Below are 19,391 nucleotides of genomic sequence, written 5' to 3' on the forward strand. Positions count from 1 at the left end.
CACTGTTCTGTACCTCAAAATTAGAAATTAAAGTTGAAGACCTAAAACTGCAATAATGTATTACAGTACGGGTGAAAAAAATGACAGTCCCACTCACGTGTGTGTCGCATTTGCGCAATGATTATGGGGTCGCACAAAATTTTCGTAAATATTATGGGGTCTTGGAAAAAATTTCAGTGATAGAAAGGGGTCGTCACTGAAAAAGTTTAAGAAGCCCTGATGTAGAAGATGATGCTAATATTTATTACACATATATTTTTCAAAAGCGGAAATAAGTGTTCGCTTTTTAGAGGTACACATTTCCATGTGGACTCATAAATAGTACGAACTTTTAAATATCTAGGATTGAAAAACCTAGTGAAGATATCAAAAGATAAGCTTTTCAGATCTTTGCCACTAGATGGCGCGGCTGGAGGGAACAAAGCTCTAAACGAAGCGCGGTAGAGAGAATTCCAAGCGAGCATTTCTGTTGTTAACATCCTCGCTGCGATCAAACTGCAGGGGGGTGCAGAAAACGTGGGGAAGAAGTGTTTTTGACTCCTGGCAACTTGTTCCACTGATTTCAAACTCTTGCGCGCTGCATGGCACGCCGCGGGACCTGCGGGGAACAATCGCGGCAGAAATTTCGGTGGCTGATCCCGCCGGAACATCCCTAAAGACGATCTCCGATTGGAAAACGTTTGCCACTTTCAGTCTTGGATATTATATTTCGTTAAGTAAGCTTTTTTTATATGTTATTAATTATAAATTAAGTTTGATAGATTGTCAAGCTTTATTTCTTATGGCTAAATTTCAACTTTGCTTGCGAGAAAAGAGTATTGAGTGAAATTCAGTGTTCCTTGAGTTACTTTTTCTGTCAACAGCTATGTCATGAAATTATCAAAACATGAAACTGAATTGTTTACTTATTTAAATATACCAAAGATTCATCTATTGTGACAACATTTTTCCAATTATACCTACAGTAGTCGTTTCACGTAGATTCAACTGCGTGACAACATTTTTCCATTAATATCTATAGTACAATAGGTAAACGAATTGATTCGCTCGTCATAATTAGAGTTATAATGATTAATGAACTTATATAGTTAGATTATTTAAATATGATTAATTAAAATATAATATTTCTTAAAATTGGCATGTTTATACACAACTGTTACAAAATTCGCCTGACGGAAAATTTGGAACAGTGAAAAATTTCAAAAAATAATTTTCTTTTACGAAAAAGATCTTATTGTTATTCTATGAAGGTTAAAAATAAATCCTTAGAAGATTATTTTAAGAAGAATCCATCTGCGGTAGAATATATAACGCTGATAGTTCGATTTGGATTCATATCCAAGATTATTTTAAGAAGAATCCACCTGTGGTAGAATATATAACGCTGATAGTTCGATTTGGATTCATATCCTGGGAAATGGTTAATTGCGTACACATTTTGTGTTTTTTCTCATGTCTAACTTGAATACAAGCAGTTTCTTTGTAAATCCCGCTACGAAAGCATCTCTCGCCTTGAGCAGATCATCTTAGTATGTTTTTGCCATAATTTAAAAATTTTATGAATAAATTGCGGTTTATAAAACAGATTACAAAAATAGGGTTCCAGTTAATTTTAGTGGTATTGGATTTAAGAAAAATGTAAACAAAGTTTCTTGGAAAATTATGATTGTTTTCTGTAGTAATTCATTAAAAAGGCAAAAATGTAAATCTGAATTGTGTTTACATTGCACTTTTGTATCTAATTCTATAGTTTAATGTTACGTTTTAATCATCAACTCAAAGATCTCTTCTAAACAGAAGTCTCTTCTAAACAACTTGGCGCAATTTGGCGACATTTTACAGAAATAAACGTAATTCAGTGAATTTTCCCATTGCAATTGCAATGGATATTGCTACTTAAAAAGACAGTTATGCGTATGGTTGCTAGAATTTGACAACTTCTGAAAATTTGGGGATTTCTTACTAAGGTGGTTGAGATAATAACAAATCACCGTAACTTGCATTTCATAAAGCTTTTACGAAATTCGTGGAAATAAAAGCTTTCTCTCATTTTTAGCAACATTAAATATGAGATAAGCATTATTTTACTATGCAGTGCTCTGTAGAATAATTTCATTTTCTAAAATCTCTTCACTTTTCTTTCATTACATGTAATGCAAAGTGCCAGAATTTAATGTTTCCCTACAAGACCTAAAATAGGGTTATTTGTGCAGGTACTCTTCTGTAAGACTTTCGTGTACAGTCTAAATAAGATATAATATCTCTTAAATCTCACTTATCCTTCACGAAAACGTACAATTCAATAAACAGCTGTAAAGTGAAAATGAAACAGTTTTACCAAGGCCGTTCGCACATTTTTTCAGACGATTTTCATTGTATTTCCAGAATTATTTTACCTACAATTTTTATATTTTAAATGTTCCAATTAATAACCCTTATTCCTCACTATCTTTAAACACCGTAGTTTCCAAGACAATAAAGCTTTATTTATTTATTTTTTTCTAGTGGAAGAGGAATTTTATGCCATTCCTCCTGGAACAGCTTTCCTTATCCCGAGGAGGGTTGTACGTCGAGGTTTAGACAATTCACTTTTTTAAAGTTCAAAGCGGAAAATTCCTTGGATGATACATCAGGATGATTTAGTATCGATATGAGTGAGGAGTATGGCCTTCATACATGTTTCTTACTCCAATGCTTTCTTTCTTATAAGTACATAGACTCCAGAATTCTAATGTAATTCATTATGATAAAAAAGGTATTTGCCAGCGAAATGACGGTTAACTATAAAATCATAACCATTTGTATAATATAATTATATAACCATTTTTATGCACTGTCTTTGGTCGCATGTGTACCAGGAATGCATAAAAAAATCCTAACACTTTTATAAAATGCTGAAACTAGGGGTTGGATAATCAAAAAATACTTAAATATTTAGTATTTGAATGAATCTGATTGTGTATGCTTCATATAGCTTTGTCCAAAAAGAATGTACTATTCGTCATTTTTTCCAGGAAATTAACAGTGGATTTTGACGTGCGGTTTCTTGCCTTTGTCTCTATGCAGTTCAACCGATTGATTGCAGTGTGGGTAAAGGGAAGGTATTTCATATTTGAAAATTGGGTATGTTCCTGATAATATGTGGAGTTGCGCTTAACAGTTTTCTGCAATCTCTTTAATTTTTATTTGTCGTCATATCAAAAACCAGCAAAAAGCATAAATCCCTTTGAAAAACTTTCTTTCGATTCTTTCAACGATATTTTAAAATTTTTTCTACTCTTTGATGATAATAAACGGATCTCTTTTCGAAAACGGCGATTTGGCTAGAACGACTATTAATTTTGCTTTGGCATTTTGCGTCGATTCACTATAAACGGCGAATAACGTTTTAAATTTTTGCCACCAAATATTATCGCCCTGTACTATTAATAAAACAAGTTCCAATTTGAGCTCCCAGATGATCATATTCAGGTGGAAACTTACGTTATTCAAAATTTGATGGCTCTAGGTACCGTTGTCTTATGACAATGCGAGAAACATACATTTATGAAAATTCTTCATTATTTAATTAAATATAATACAGGGCGATAATATTTAGTGGCATTTAAAAGTTTTCGACGCCAAAACAAAATTAAAAGCCCCTTTGGGCTAACGCCCTTTGCGTTAATAAGTTATGAAATCTGGGTTGATCTTTACATTATGGTAACTTGGCGATTATTTGGCGAAAATTTGGCAACCAACTCTCCTACAGCAACCCTCTATTTTTTTTTCCCCGCCGCCATTTTGTCTTCACGAAGTAAAGACATGTTTCTTTTCTTTTCATCTACTGAACACTTCTTCCAACAATCTAATAGCCGAATTACACTTATGCTAGAAATTTTATCAAACAAAACTGCTTAATCATGACAAATGTTCACTGCAAAATTGGGAAAATGTGCACAATACCTATTGCGAAAGGTGGTTCTAATTCTAAATGAAGTGAAATACTTCAACAATCTACAAAAATAATCATTTTATTTACAAAGCAACTTTGATTGCATCGAAGGTTCACTGCTAACTAACTACGTCGCAAACTAAAAACTAACATTCCTTTTCAGAAGCGAAGCGCCCTCTAACGGCGATATATAAATCATTTGGGGGATTTTTCCACAATACCATACTCCTTACGCGTTTTTCAAAATAACACATACACATAAACCATGTACACGTCGACTTATTTTTACTTAAAAAAACATCCCAGAATTGCACAAAAATGGCATTGCGCACACTCTTCACTATATCCATGTACACTGCTTTTTTCTCATAAATTAGAAAAATTTCATGAAAATACATGACAATTTTCTCAATCTTTAAACCCGGTAAAAAGAACATATATGAAATTACCTGATCGCGAAAAAGTATTTACCCTTTACAAATTTGAACATTTCCACATATAAAATAAATAAAATATCCAAAAACTTTTACCTCTAAATCATCTATTACATTATACACGTCACCAACGAATTCATACCGCAAGCATTACAAATACTTAGTATCAAATATTTAAATTATTTCCATGCACGTTTATTTCAACTTAAACGTATACCAAATTCCTACAAACATAAAATTCACAAAATAACTATCATTTAATTAAAATATCACTAAACCATGTACACGTCGACTTATTTTTACTTAAAAAAACATCCCAAATGAGCACATACATTAAATTAATAAAAATTACCTTACAATCCCAATTACTTTAAACTAAATCATTGCTAATAACAATTTTCCCAATAATACCAAATTCCTTTCCACCTTACATTTAGAACAATGCATAAAAATAATATCCTCAAATAATTAAAAATACTAACTTACCTAATCTTCTTCAGAATCTTGATTACGTGGCGGATACACTTTTCTAATTCATTCAATAAAATTATTGAAACATTTTTTTTTGCGAATTTTTCCTCCATACTTCCTCCGCTAAATAAAAAGCAAACTTCTCTTTATCACAATACCTAAATACCCATTTCAAATTCACTTTAGTTAGGGCCATGGGATCCAAAAATTAAACAACACTGTTTCACACAACACAGAATAAAGCTAAATACAAAATTTCCACATTTTTTCTCGATTTCCCCCTTTTTCCGATTAAAGAACCGTAATTCGTCCATTAATATTACATGACATATCCCATGATCTCTCATTTCCCTCAGGCAAAATAATGCGTAAGCGGAACTGAGTACTGCTCACATTATTATCAAAGTCCCAGGTAGTAACGTTTATCGCCTCCAAAGTGTCGCCAAACTACCAGTTACCATATTGTAAAGATCAACCGAAATCTGAAACCCCTTCAGATTTTGTATTACGCCCGGAGGAGCGGTTTTTTTTTTTTTTTTTTTTTTTTTTTTACGAATACACAAACACGTTTCGAGAGAATTTCGTCTGACGCCACTTTGGGCTAAAGATATTTCAAAAAAAGTATAAAAAAAGTACAAAAAGTACAGGCCCACCAGCGGTCGAGCGGTAAAGACGCTGAACACTGGTAGTTCGGTCTGAGGTTCGAATCCCGCGAACGGGCTGTCTGCATGGGCGTTTTCGTGGTTTTCCCCATGTGTAACGTGTATACGAGCCAGTTTCCCTTAGAAAGTCCTCCACGAAGGCATCCCTCCCTTTAGGCAGATAGCCCTCGTGTGCTTTGCCATAATTAAATACACACCATCAAAAAAAGTACATCTTTAGAATTTCCGATATATATTCCCGCAGGCTGGAGATAGAAATGTTGTATTCCCTTCAGTGGCCACTGCTCGCTCTGAAACTGTTTAGTTCTTTAATCAAATATTCGTTAAAGTTTTCAAAATATGAAATAGAAAATAAAATTAATTCCAAATTTGAGCTTCCAGATGCCCATGATCGGGTGGAGAAGTATGTTATTCAAAATTTGGTGGTTTTTAGGTGCCGCTATTTTTTCACAGTGCAAGAAACATACATACGTTCATGCAGATTCTTCATTATTTAGTTTCTTTAAATATAATACAGGGTGATAATATTTGGTGGTAACAACATGAAAAGTGATACTTCGCAATTAAATGATTCAACGCAAAGTCCAATTACGAGACTAATAACTCGTCTGTGCTACTGTCCCTTTGGACTAAAAATTAAATTGATTAAATCATGGCAAGGTAAAGCAAATCGATGGCTATATCCCTATGGGAAGGGGTACCTTCCTGAAGAATTTTTTAAGGAAAATTTGTTGATATCCATGTTAGACATAGGGAAAACTACAAAAATAAACCATGAAACCAGCACATTTTTTGAGTGTTCAACGACATTTTACGATTTGATGGGCTTTGATTTGTACTAAATTCAGCTTAAAATTTCTCAATTTTTCGTCAAGTTTCCTGATTTAACGTTTCTAAAATGTAAGAGATCTATATATAAATTGCAAATATTGCCAACGATATCTTAAAGAAAAACAAAAGAAAGATTGTAAATATTGCAAGCGATAAGTCCTCTTTTTTTAAGTATTATAAGAATGCAGAAGTAAATCTTTTTCTTACCTTAAAAAAATCAGTTTTAGCTTTTTGGATATGCTTCTCATACTGCTATCTTTATCTACATTCCCTTGCGTTTCTCGGGATCTAAAAATAAAATTAGGTTTTTTAATGAGATTTCTTGCAATTTAAATAAATCCTCTGTAATACGATAAGAACAGAAATCTAAAAACGTTATTGTAATTGTAACGTGATCAGGATATGTTTATGGTGATTTAATCGTTTTGTTTACAAAAGATAAAACCACCAGCTCCTACCAGCCAGTGTTGACACTTCTACCGAACAAGATGATGAAAGCCATGTCCATATAATCTCTCTTCTGAAAGATACCAAATTTATTATCGATAAAGCTAAGAATGCTTGCTTTATTTTTTGCTTACATTTTGATTTAAGATTTTTTTAAATACTCGTATAACTGTAAAGGACTTTATACAATTCAACCTCAGGTTTTACTAAATATTTCCTCCGAAAAGGTCGTAACCCTATGCCGAAATTCAATTAATTCTATATTCTAAATTACATTTAAATCATCTGGATTTTAGAGAAGCTATATCAGGTACATTTATGTTGTAGCGACCTTCATGAAGGAAGGCGCCCACCATTGGCCGAGCGGTAAAATCGCTGAACACTGGTAGTTCCGACTTGGGTCCGATTCCAGACGAATGGGCAGTTTCGTGGTTTCTTCATGTGTAATGAAGAACGAGCCAGTTTCCCTGAAAAAGTTTTTCACGAAGGCACTACTCAACTTTAAGCAGATAGCCCTAGTGTGCTTTGCCATATTCAACTTAACCAGAAACCAAACCATGAAGGAGGGTTGCTAGGCATAAATTACTTAGTTTTCTGAAAGCACGAAAATACGGGTGAAGTAAAATATAAGAAAATTGGGTACTATTCCGTTTTGAGGACAGTAAAAAAAATTGCAGCGAAAATGTATGCGCAAAAGCGCCAAATCTAGCAAACGCGACCAATTAATAGCGCGCCAAATCTAGCGCACGCGCTGATTTCAAATTGCGTAAGTTTTAGATAGTTCTATATTTCTTAAGACGCTATTGAAATACTAGTTTAATTTTTAAATCCTTTTTTGATAACGCTGTTGATTTAAGAATTTGGAAATTGCCCAGTGACGAAAAGTCTGCAATAGAATGTTTTTCAAGGAAAAGGCATCATTCATTATAGAACATTATGTTTGAACGAGGTGAAATAATGCTTTAGCGTTAACTCGGTAGCGAAAATAGCGATGCAGGAATCCACTCGGTTATGTTTAGACTTTTTTAATATAAATTATAATAATGATCTGAAATAGTTATTTACTCTTATGCTTCCATTCAGTTATGTTTACCCCATTTTATATAAATTCTAATAAAGTATTATATGAAATTAACCTTTTATTTGAATTAAAACAAAATCTTAAATTTACTATTATACTTCCTTTCTTGCGTTAGGGTAGCCGCAATTATTTTTGACAGTAATGGCATCAACAATAGTTCGGCTATATTTTCCGGTCCTCAAAACGGAATAGTACCCAAAAGTGCTTTTATTTCTTGCACGCAATTTCTCATTTACAACTATTTCTTGCCTTCAGTGTCTGTTGTAGTTGTTCATGTGGCTTCAAAAGTTTCCTTTGCATCGGAACCACATAAATTCTGTTAGATCACAAAATTCACCTGTGTATACATGATAAAATAATTTAGATATTCAAATCAATATCAAAATTTACAAGAAGAACGGCATTCTCGTTGGACTGGGCCTGCAGTTACCAACTACCATTTCTAATAATGTTCCGGTTTATTTATTTTTGGGCAGAACTCCAATCCATTAAATCGTGCAAGTAGTAGTTAAAAATGTGTGAAGCAATTGTTGACTGGAATCGCTATGTCATTTGGACTAAGTGTTTAGTTGGTTTTCAGTCGGTGATCATCAACTTTGGCGATGAATCACGGAGCCAACGATTTTCTTCCACTGTTGCTGATAAAACACAAAAGTATCCGAAATTTAATTTTTGAATATTGTTTCATTGAAACTTTATAAAATTTATGAATTTTGATTCTGTGAAACTCTATAAAATTTATAATGCATATCGGTATATCAGGTTTCTCATTCCATTTTACGTAAAATTTACTATGTAAAGAAAGCTATCTTTTTCCCAAGCGTAATGTAAAGGATTGGATTACTCAGTTATGACAAAGCACACGAGGGCTATCTGCCTAAAGGGAGAGATGTTGTTATGGACTGTAGCTACGAAATAACGAAACTAATTTTCTCTTAAATTCATCTTTTATTCTATTGTATGTAGTTACCTGTGGGGTTATTTGTTGCAGTGATATTTTGCTAAATATTAGCTGAAACATAAGTATTATAACAAAATATCTGATGTGGATGCCACATGACTTCCTTGTAGGGTCTATTAAGTTACAGATCATTCGTTTAAACTTAATTTCTTTTAAACTAATTTCCACTTCATGGCGTTTTCAGCTGCATAGGCGTTTTTGTGGTTTTCCCATGTGTAACGTGTATACGAGCGAGTTTCGCTTAGAAAGTCCTATACGAAGGCACCCACCCCTTAAGCAGATAACAAACCTGGGATCATCATATTTTGAGTAACATAGTCCTCCACCCGAATATGTAACGCCTAGAATCCCGAATTTTATATTTCGTATTTTGCAAAAAACACTCGACGGCTTGAAAGCGAGTAGTGACAGCACTGTACGAATTAAGGCATTTTTATCTCCAGCGCACTAGACTGTCTATCGGAAATTCTAAAAATATGCTGCTTTTTTAAATATTTTGAGATTTTGCTATTCAACTGAATCTTATGTGGCATAAGTGCGAAAAACGGGATATTTAATTAACAAATTTAACACACAAAACATTAATAATAAAAAGCTTTCCTCCCCCGAAAAAAAAAAGGTTCATGCAATGCATCCTTCTACGAAAACTGTACATTGGTATGATAAACTGAGAAAAGACTCGGGGGGGGATAGAAAAATGTATGCCAACACTTAACACTGCATGCTGCTTTTAAAACTTTTGTAATTTTGTCGTTGAATTGTACATGGAGAAAGCGCGAAAGAAAATTATGCTTAGTAATAAAGCTAAAAAGACAAAAAGAAATGAGTTAGCAGGAGTGATTGCAACGGTGAACTGGTAGACTGCGAGCTAAGCAAGAATGTAAAAAACCTTAACAAATCTTTTTGGGCGACCGTTAAAATCCGAGCCCTTTCAAGTTTTAAATTTTTATTTATTAGGGTTACTTTTATACTTTTTCTTCCAAAGGTATCAGTTGTAAAACCGCGAATAAGCATTATTCGTTTCAGAACATCAAAACCTATACAAATCTAAGTTTGTACTTCACTTAAAGATTACTTTGAATGTAGGTGAAGGGACAAGTTGGTGTATGTCCATTGTTGGCGCAGTTTAAAAAAAAAAAAATATGAAGGAAGGATTTTTGATGTATTGCGCTTTTGTTGTATGAAATTTCTTGCTTAATACTACAGTCGCAAGATTGGCTGCTGCCTCCGGCAGCGACAAAATATGTTTTATGTACTGCATGGTAGAGTCACTCTTCCCAACTGGAAAAAAATAAAGCATATTTTGCTTCGTTTATCATAGCAGCAGTTCCTTCAATAATATATAATATTTTTCTGTCATTTGTTCTTACACGTGCCACCGTTTTTTATGCTTTTATGCGCATGGGCTCAGTCGAACTGCTCATGACACGTTTTCCGCTAAAATAGATTAAATTTTCATTCCATTTTACGTAAAATTTACTATGCAAACAAAGCTATCTTTTTCCCAAGCGTAATGTAAAGGAATCAGCTCTCCTTAAAAAATCCTCCACAAACATATTCCTTCCAAAGCAGAGGATCCTTATATGCTTTTCCATAACAAATAACCAACAAATCTAATCATGTTGTTCCTAACAAAAGGTGCTGTTCATTGCTTGCAAGATGCTGGAATAACTTCATAATGAACCAAAGTTTTAAAAAAAATCTAGTGCTATTTTGGTATATTAGAACGACGGAAATAGTGCATTGTCGCCAAATGAATTTTTCGGATTGGGGAAATGTAAGCAATCAAATGAACCACGATCAAACAGCAGAAGATATTATTCAGACAAAGCTAAGCTGAAAGAATTTAGAAACATCCAGGCGCTGTTTATTCACGAAGTTCATATTAATGTATTTGATCAGTATATTTAATAGAAAACATCACTCGCAAAATAATGATCTATAAAGGAGGATGCCAATAGGTGAAAATAATGGGGAAACAAGCTATAAAATTTTACATTTCTTCAGTTTTTATTTCTTAAACTCGTCTATTGGCTTCAGAAGAATGAGAAAACGAACAGTTTGGAGGCTAAATTTTTGCATTTACTCGACAAAAGTATGCTTTCTTTTTTGTCACTGAGCTGAAATTTAATTTTTTGCACTTTTTACCAACAGGCTGTGCTCTTTACAAGCTCTGATCTCATTTTAAAACGTTTGAAATGGAAGCGAAATGTAAAAATTGATAAATAATGCGGTAGATGAATTGCAGGTATTTTAGAATGGGTAATCGTAAAATCATAAAAAATAACCTCTCCCGAAAGCTTTCAGGTTTCATTTCACGCCCAAAGGGGCGTTTGTTTTTATTTGCATAGACTTACAAATTTCGACAGCGTTTGGGCTAATGTTCCTTTGAACTAAAATATTTAAAAACAGCCTATCTTCAGAATTCCCGATTGACATTCTCGCGCACTGAAGATAAAAATGTTTTTTTCCTTACCGTGTTGTCATTGCTCGCTTTGAAATCGTTCTTTAAAGTTCCACAAAGTATGAAATAGGTAATGAAACAAATTCATAGTTCAGGCATCTAGGTCACGGGTTCGTGTGGAGGATTACGTTATTCAAAATGTGGTATTTCTAGGTACCGTCATCTTTTCACAGTGCGAGAACATACTTAGATTCATGTTGATTCTTCATTGTTTAATTTCTTGAAATATAATACAGGGCGATAACATTTGGTGGTAACAATTTAAAAAGTGATTTGCCGTTTATAGTGAAACGCCACAAAATGCCATTTTGAGACTAATAGTGTCAGTATTATAAGCTTCGGTTTAATGGCATTACAGCTTTATGTCGCATTCATTTAACTGCTTCAAGAAATTAAGTTTTATCCGAAAGAGTACCAGCTTCATCAGCAAACAAAAAAAAAAAAATAAATAAAATATATATTCTCCAAAAGAAACATATTGAAAATCAATGCAGTTTTATTACTCTGTTAAAAATTATTTTGGTACTTACGTATTAGCGCAACCAGGTTGGCGCGATTTGTAAGTTTCAGTAAAAAAGTATGAATAGAAAGAAAATGTACATTTATTAATTACAGATAATTTTTAATACAGTTTTTTATATTATTTTGTTTTAAAATATAAAATAGCAATTAAACCCTTCCGGTTTCGAATTTGAATAAGTTGCAGAATTATTTTTTCGGCGAAAATCTTTTGGCTATTGCTTTTAGCACTGATTGAAAACCGTCTTTGCCATTAACAGCTTGATCTTGGCGCCATATAAATTCGATAAGGTATGAGTCAAGATGATGACGGGCTGTTCCTCTCTGTTTTTTGTTGCGCCATTTGGCTGAGCCCCACATGCGCTCTACATGTTGTATGTGAACGCCCGTGTTGGGATCCACAAAGTTATATTTGTGATTAACAGTTCCATGCAGAAATCCAGCATTTTCGAACTCGCTTGTATTGTATCCTTTCCAGCAATCCGAATAAATGATGCTTCCTTCCTTGATATTCTCGCAAATTTTTTCCATGAGGGTAACGGCGCTTCTGTTAGGTACAGTAACCAAAAATTCCGCCGAAAACCCATTGCTGTGGTAGTACACGCCCAGTGTTATTTTTTCTTTTCACACAAATAAATTCTTTTTACAAAAAGGGTTGCCGTAAGTAGGGTCGCCAAATTTGGCGATTTATGCGAATTTTGGCCTGGTTGCGTTAATACGTAAGTACCATTATGGTAAAGAAACATTCTGTTACATAAACGATACTTAACCTCTAAAGAATTAATTTTTCACGATAAACCGAAATGCTTTTTGCATATCCAAGTTTTCTAATTTTATGCGAGGCCTGCCGCAGGCTTAGAGGTAATATTGTTAATATGGACAGGTTTTTCAAATCTCAGTGAATAAACTAGTTGAATGGTAAGTTTAGTAGTCGTAACCAGGTGTAACATGAATACAAGACAGTTTTTCTTAGAAGTCCTTCCTGAAGAGTTAAAGTTCAAAGAGTAATGGCAATCGTTTGTTATTTTTTTCTTCACGAGTTTCTAAGATCGGGTCGTCAGTCCACATTATAAACATTTTGTGATAATATTTTCTTTTTTCCTTTGTCGGTTTAATTGCTTTACCTCGTAAATTTGTTTCAAGGTTTATGATCGTTACTTATAGTAGTATATGTGACATATAAAAGTTGATTTCCCTAATGCGCTACCGACGCATTTATGCCTAAGCGGATAACACTGCTGAAAGCTGATCATGTGATCCAAGTTCGCAACTTTGTGAATGGACTAGTTGCACGAACATTTAGTGGTTTTCCCCGTGTATTATGCGAATAAAAGGTTAATAATTTAACTGTTTTTCGCATTACACACATATTTCGTTAATAATTCCTTTACGAAGGGGTTCCTGTTTTTTAGGTAGATAGCCCTAGCGTGCTTTGTTGTATTCTTATTGCCTAATGTAGTACCAAACTAATTTATTATATCATATTCATTAAGTCTTAATTCTAAAACTACTAGTTTAGGTACGGAAGTCATTATCATGCTTGATCCGAATTGTCGAAAGCAAAGTATATATATGTGTATTGTATGATGAAAAAAAGGCGTAGCGATGTTGATGGCGTAGAACGTAGGATCCGTAACGAACAGCAAACTTGGAAGTAGAGGGGAATTAAATATTCATCTTCATTTCAATTGACGTTTGCAGCCACAATTTATTTGACACTCTAATCGAAGCCTGTACAATAACATTTACATTTTTGGGTACTTCTGCGATAGGAAGAGAGCAAAGTAAAATAGCGTCTTAACGAGAAGAAAGGTAGAAGCTAAAATGCGCAGTTAAAAATCCAATATGGAAGCTCACCAAGAGAAGGTTTTGATATATTTTGCTTTTATCCATCCAGATAATGAAAAAAGATACGTTTTTCAATCCATTACTCATTAAGTATTCTTAGAATAAAGCTAAGAGTTGTGTAAACTATAATAATGAATAAAGAAAACTTCTAACTAAACTAACTATTCCAACCATTATTAAATAATAATTAACATTCATTTTTATCAGAAATAGATTCACTTTAACATGCGAATTTTTCAGCTAAAAGTTTTTATTAATAAATAAGTGGATTGCATTGTAGAATTTACGAAAGCGTTTTGATAATAATGGATGCTGTCTCTCATATTTTAAGAATTCTAAGCGGCAGATATTTTTATACCAAAGCAATCTCCAATTTATTTATTAATAGTTACGAAAACAGAATTTTGTCATCCACATAGGCACAGCGCAAATAAATTAGTAGGTAAATATAATTTTTAGTGTTCTTTTAACTTTCAGGTTTATTTCTAAATAATCCATAAAAAATAACTTGTCGTTATTTATTCAATATTAAGATCACTTAGAATATGATATCCCTTTACATTTTTAAGATAAATTTTAAGAAATAAAATTTTAATGTGGATTATTGTATAAGAGCATTTTTCAAGTTAGAACGCGTTTATTTCAAATTAGAATAAAATTCGAGTTGTAGAATTAAATACGATATTTTATTATGATACAGAAAGAAAAGAAGAAAGAAATTAGAAGAAATTAATTATACAGAGTACGTTTTTGTTTTGAGCTATACCAAAAATAAAAACTCAGTTTAAATTGAGAACTTCAACTAAATTTGGCTATTATAATTAGCAGTATTTATCAGTTTATATACATATGCTGTGTAGTTTATTTAGTATTTAAATAGTTATTCTGTGAATTATAATAATTAAAAATCCTTCTTCTCATTTTGAGATTTTAGGGAGGCTATTCGAGCAAATTTTAGACTATTTTCATTCTATTTACAGAAATATTTTACCTAAAATTTTGGTATTTTAAATGTTCTAACCCTTATTAGTCTAAAGGGATTTGAGTCCCGTTCGTTTTGGAATTTTGCGTTGGACTCCTATAAATGTCGGTTCACTTTTCAAACTGTTGCCACAAAATGTTAAGAGTCCTGCATTATATTTGAAGAAATTAAATAATGAAAAATCTGCATGAATGTATGTATATTTCTTGCATTGTGATAAAACAACGGTATTTAGATCCATCCAGTTTTGAATGACGTAATCCTACTGCGAATATAGGCATCTGAAATCCCAAATTTGGAAATTGTTTTATTATCGATTTCATATTTTGTAAAACTTTAACGAATTTTTGAGTAACAAATCAACGATTTAAAAGCGAGCAATGGCAACACTCTTAAAGAAAAAAAAACAACTTTTTTATCTCCAACGCGTCGAACTGCGACATTGCTATTGAACTAAATTTTATGGCTTAAGTGCAAAGAACATTATATTTAATAAATAAAAGGTAGCACACAAAACGTTAAAAAACCGCCTCTGACGTAATTTAAAATCTGAAACATTTAAAATTTTTTTATTTATTTATTCTTAAGTATCTTTCCACACAGTAATTTTCCAAGAAAATAAAGCCTTTTGCAATATCAGAAGAAGTATTTTATACTATTTCTCTTAAACAGCTTTTCAAAGTCGAGGGCTGTAGGTTGACGTTTGGACAATCTCCTTTTTAAAAGTCCAAAATTTCATGGAAAATTTCATCACGAGATGTAGTAGGGATACGGGAAAAGTTTCTTGTTTCATTTTGTTTCCCGGGAAATTAAATTTGGATTTCGACGTGTGATTGCTTACTTTGTCTTGATACGATTCTACTGATTAATGGCTCTGTAGGTAAAGAGAGGCTAGTTTTTTATTTGAAAATCGGTTATAAAATGTGCTCCTGATAATATGTGGAGTTGGATATTAACATATTTCTCCCTGACATTTTTAATTTACCGTTATATGAAAAAACAGTAATAATCAATCAGAAATGCCTTTCAAAAATTTTTAGATTCTTCGAACCGTATTTTAATACTTTTCTCTTCTACTTGATGATAATAAATGGTTCCCTTTTTATTGCAGTCATTTAAGTACACCCATGATTCGTCTATAGTGACAACATTTTTTTCCCATTTTTATTCGGATAAATGTTTCTCATTAAGAATTCTGCAGCGCGTTCAGCTTTCGGCGATATGTTGCGGAGAAAAACGATGCACATTGTTTTTTTATCCTTTTTAATACTCAAATCAGTATTAGCCACTTTGTTTACAATTCACACTGATCATTTCAATGATTTTTCAACTTTCTTTTGACTTTAACCTGCAACTTTGACTAACTTTGACCTGCAACTTTCCTTTGACTGACGACTTTTCTTTTAACATTAAAGGTTTTATCGTTGCAACATTCCGTTTTTGTCTTGGATATGTATTTGGAACAATTTTCCCCTTCGAAGCCAAACTTTGGAGTGTTTTTTCCTTTTCTATTGATAATATTACCTATCGTAGCTCTAGATAACGAAAAACCATCGCTTTCCTGGCGTTTTTTAATAACTAGACATGAATAGTTTTCTTCGAAACGAGCACAAGCATAGGCTTCCATCCATTGCTTCTTTATAAGCGCCATTTTGCATGAAAACATAACTGTCAAGTAGAAGATGATAATTTATACTTTTAAAAATATAGTTGCAGTTAAAAAAAATTTCTAACAGATGATTTTTTTAATAGCAAAGCATCAAAGTCATCTGAAAAATATGCGAACAATCTTTGTATTTAGTATTAAAAGACTCTGTTGTAAGACCCCTAACCGAATTTCAGATTTAAAATATATCAAAAAAGGACATCTTATTTTATAGTGAAAATGATACGCTTATTTTTTATAATTTTTAATAAATTTCAGTTTTCGTCTTTCAGCGGGGTAATTTACGACCTTTTTGTTTCAAATTTATCGCAGATCGGTTTCCGTCTTTATCTTAAAAACTCCACCTTGCATTCTTGTTGAAATGTAGAATTTAAAGTTGCAGTCCTTGCAAAGAAACCGTTTATCAAAATGTATGAATAATAAATTATTTTACGTACTTCCTTTTATGTGTGTTTTGACTCTATTCTGACTGTAGCAGAATATTTTTGGAAAATTGGCACACGGTGCAAGCGATAAAAAGTAAACATTCTGGCTGACGTGAATTTCACCAGCAAGGTCGTTCACCTAGAATGCGCCTCATTTAAAAATGCGCATTTTAAATTGAAAAGGACGATGACTTTATTAACTCCGGTTGAATTTTTATGAAAGGAGTGGGTGTGAGGTTGGCTTTCGGCAAGTCAAGTTGGTTGCGGAAAAGAGACTTCATTAATTACGGCAAAAGAAACAAACAGTGGCTACACAAATAACGCCGTTGATGGTATTTTTATTTATCACCTGTCTAGTCTGCATCGTATTATTTCGTCTCAATATTTTATTGCTGGATTGAGGGGAAACTGAAATGCAGTAGCCCCCTTAACACGACTCGTTTAAAAATTAACTCGCTTAAAGGGAAAGTTGGTTAACATGAACAAAAGTTCGATCCCACAGCGATGTCCATGATCAAGAAGTTTTATCGGTTAATGCGAACTTCCGTTAGCACGAATTGGTTTTTAGTCCGTTACGTCATAAGATTATTTAACGCGAATTTTCAAAGTTGTTTTAACTAAACCAATTTGAAGATGCACTTTTCCTTCCCAAACACAGTCTTCGGATCAAGATATTGCTGCTCTTCTCAAGAGGTCTTTTGGTTTTCCCCACGTATAATGTTTATACGAGCCTGTTTCCCTTAGAAAGTCCTCCACGAAGGCATCCTCCCCTTAAGCAGATAGCCCTAGTGTGCTTTGCCATAATTAAATAAACTAAACCAACCAACCAAACGTGAAGAGGTCTTATCAGAGCTGTAGCTAGGATTTTCAGCGCCTAGAGTCAACTAAAGATCTTCGCGCCCCCCTCCTGCTCGCCAAAAGTGGAAAACATTTGATTCTAAAAGTTCCTAACATCAGTTTGGTGCCCACTAGAAGCTGCACGCAGATACTCCCTCCACCCTCTTTAGCTACACCGCTATGCTTTATCCAAAGCTATTTGTGAAAGCTGCTGTTCTCGCTGCTGAAAAGGAGATGGAAACGCCAACTTAAGGTGCGCTTGATGCAATAAAAGCTATCTCCTTATTCTGGGAATACAAGACTCTCCAGCGGCCGAGCAGTGAAGTCGCTGAACACTGGTAGTTTGGTCTGAGGTTCGAATACCGCAAGCAGGCTGGCTGTGTAGGCGTTTTTTTTGGGGGGGTTATCCCCGTGTGTAATGTGTATACGAGACAGTTTCCCTTAGCAAACATTCCACGAAGGCAGGTGACGGAGGACGCAATCCCTTCCCTTAGGTAGATAATCCTCGAAGCTTTGCCGAAATCACATAAACCAAATCGTTTTAGCAGAGCAGGGTGACATGAAGAGCCTAATCACCTTGATTAGTTAGATGCATGAAAACGATAACCTCACCTGATGAATGGAATATTCTACAAAACAATTTCCGAACCCTGGTGATAATTCTGTGAACATTGTTAATGCAGGTCACGATATTGCTGCGTGTGCTCCAATGGAACTTGATGTATAAAAATATGTGTCAGAGGTGCAAAAAATGTTATCAAAATAAAGTGTATGTACTAACTGATATTATTTTTTTTGTTTTGTTTTGTTTTACTTGATTATGGCAAATTACTTTGATTAACCGAATGGCAAAAGAACAGTGCCTACGTCCTCCGTCGCTTATCGCTTGATAATGGCAAAGCACTTGTGGGGTATCTGCCTAAAGGGAGGGATGCCTTCGTGGAGAACTGAGTCGTACTATGAGGAAAACCCCGAAAACGCGCATGCAGTCCGCCAGTTCGCGAGATTCGAACCTCGGACCGAACTGCTAGTGTTCAACGACTTTACCGCTCGGCCACTGGTTGGCCTTAACTCACAAATTAATCCACAAAATTTATTCGATGTATCAGATACTTTAGGAAAAACGACTTACTGGCAGATTTACTGTCAAATATAATGTTCTGGTTGTTTTTCCTAAGCTTTATTTCGACAGGTAAATAGGCTGCTTATAACATTATTCTTGTTCTGCCCGTATATAATGTTAATGTGGGCAATATTTCCTTAGGAAGCATTTCAGCCTTCTTAAAAACAGTTAACCCTTAAGTGTTTTTCGATGGTAAATAACCTAATTTAACTTTAGGCCCACTTATCACAAAATATAAACATATTCAACTAATGTTCTAACTAGTTCGTAACTCGAGTGCATTATGTTGTTCCGTGTTAAAATTCTAGCGTACGAAGTTTCCCTTTTTACCGAGGAAAGAAATTCCTTTAGGTTCACAAAGAAAATCAGTGTAAGGGATAGTTGAAGTTTAGCAATAGAAATTTTATTCCATAATATATCTAAAACTGTTATCCGATCCAAAATTATCTTCTCCAAAAAGCGGGGAGAAGGGGCGGCAAAACTCCCTGGTAACAGAATGGTTGTCTGAGAAGAAAGCTTATTTTCGGCGAAGATTTCTTCCTGTTCTTACCTTACCCAAGACCCGAAACCGTGGTTCCTAAGACCACCCGTAAATTCTATTTACCTCTCTGAAACATAGCCGAGGGTCATTTCTTGCTTCGCAAGTTGATGAACGGGTAGAAAGTTTGATGTGACTGCCAATCATGGGAGAAGCCAAAAAAATTCG

The 19,391-nt window shown here is 33.8% G+C and overlaps 1 protein-coding gene across 1 annotated transcript in view; it reads left to right on the plus strand.

Moving 5' to 3' along the window:
* The first annotated feature begins 464 nt into the window (after positions 1 to 464).
* Positions 465 to 19,391, plus strand: part of LOC118183893 (uncharacterized) — a 172,457-nt gene continuing 153,530 nt past the window's right edge. The window contains exon 1 of the mRNA XM_085819572.1: positions 465 to 716. The gene's annotated coding sequence lies outside the window, so the exon portion shown is untranslated. The remainder of the gene's footprint in view (positions 717 to 19,391) is intronic.

Source organism: Stegodyphus dumicola, chromosome 6, assembly GCF_044657685.1.
Source record: "Stegodyphus dumicola isolate Sdum_Otavi_A_Nest chromosome 6, ASM4465768v1".
Classification (NCBI taxonomy): Eukaryota; Metazoa; Arthropoda; class Arachnida; order Araneae; family Eresidae; genus Stegodyphus; species Stegodyphus dumicola.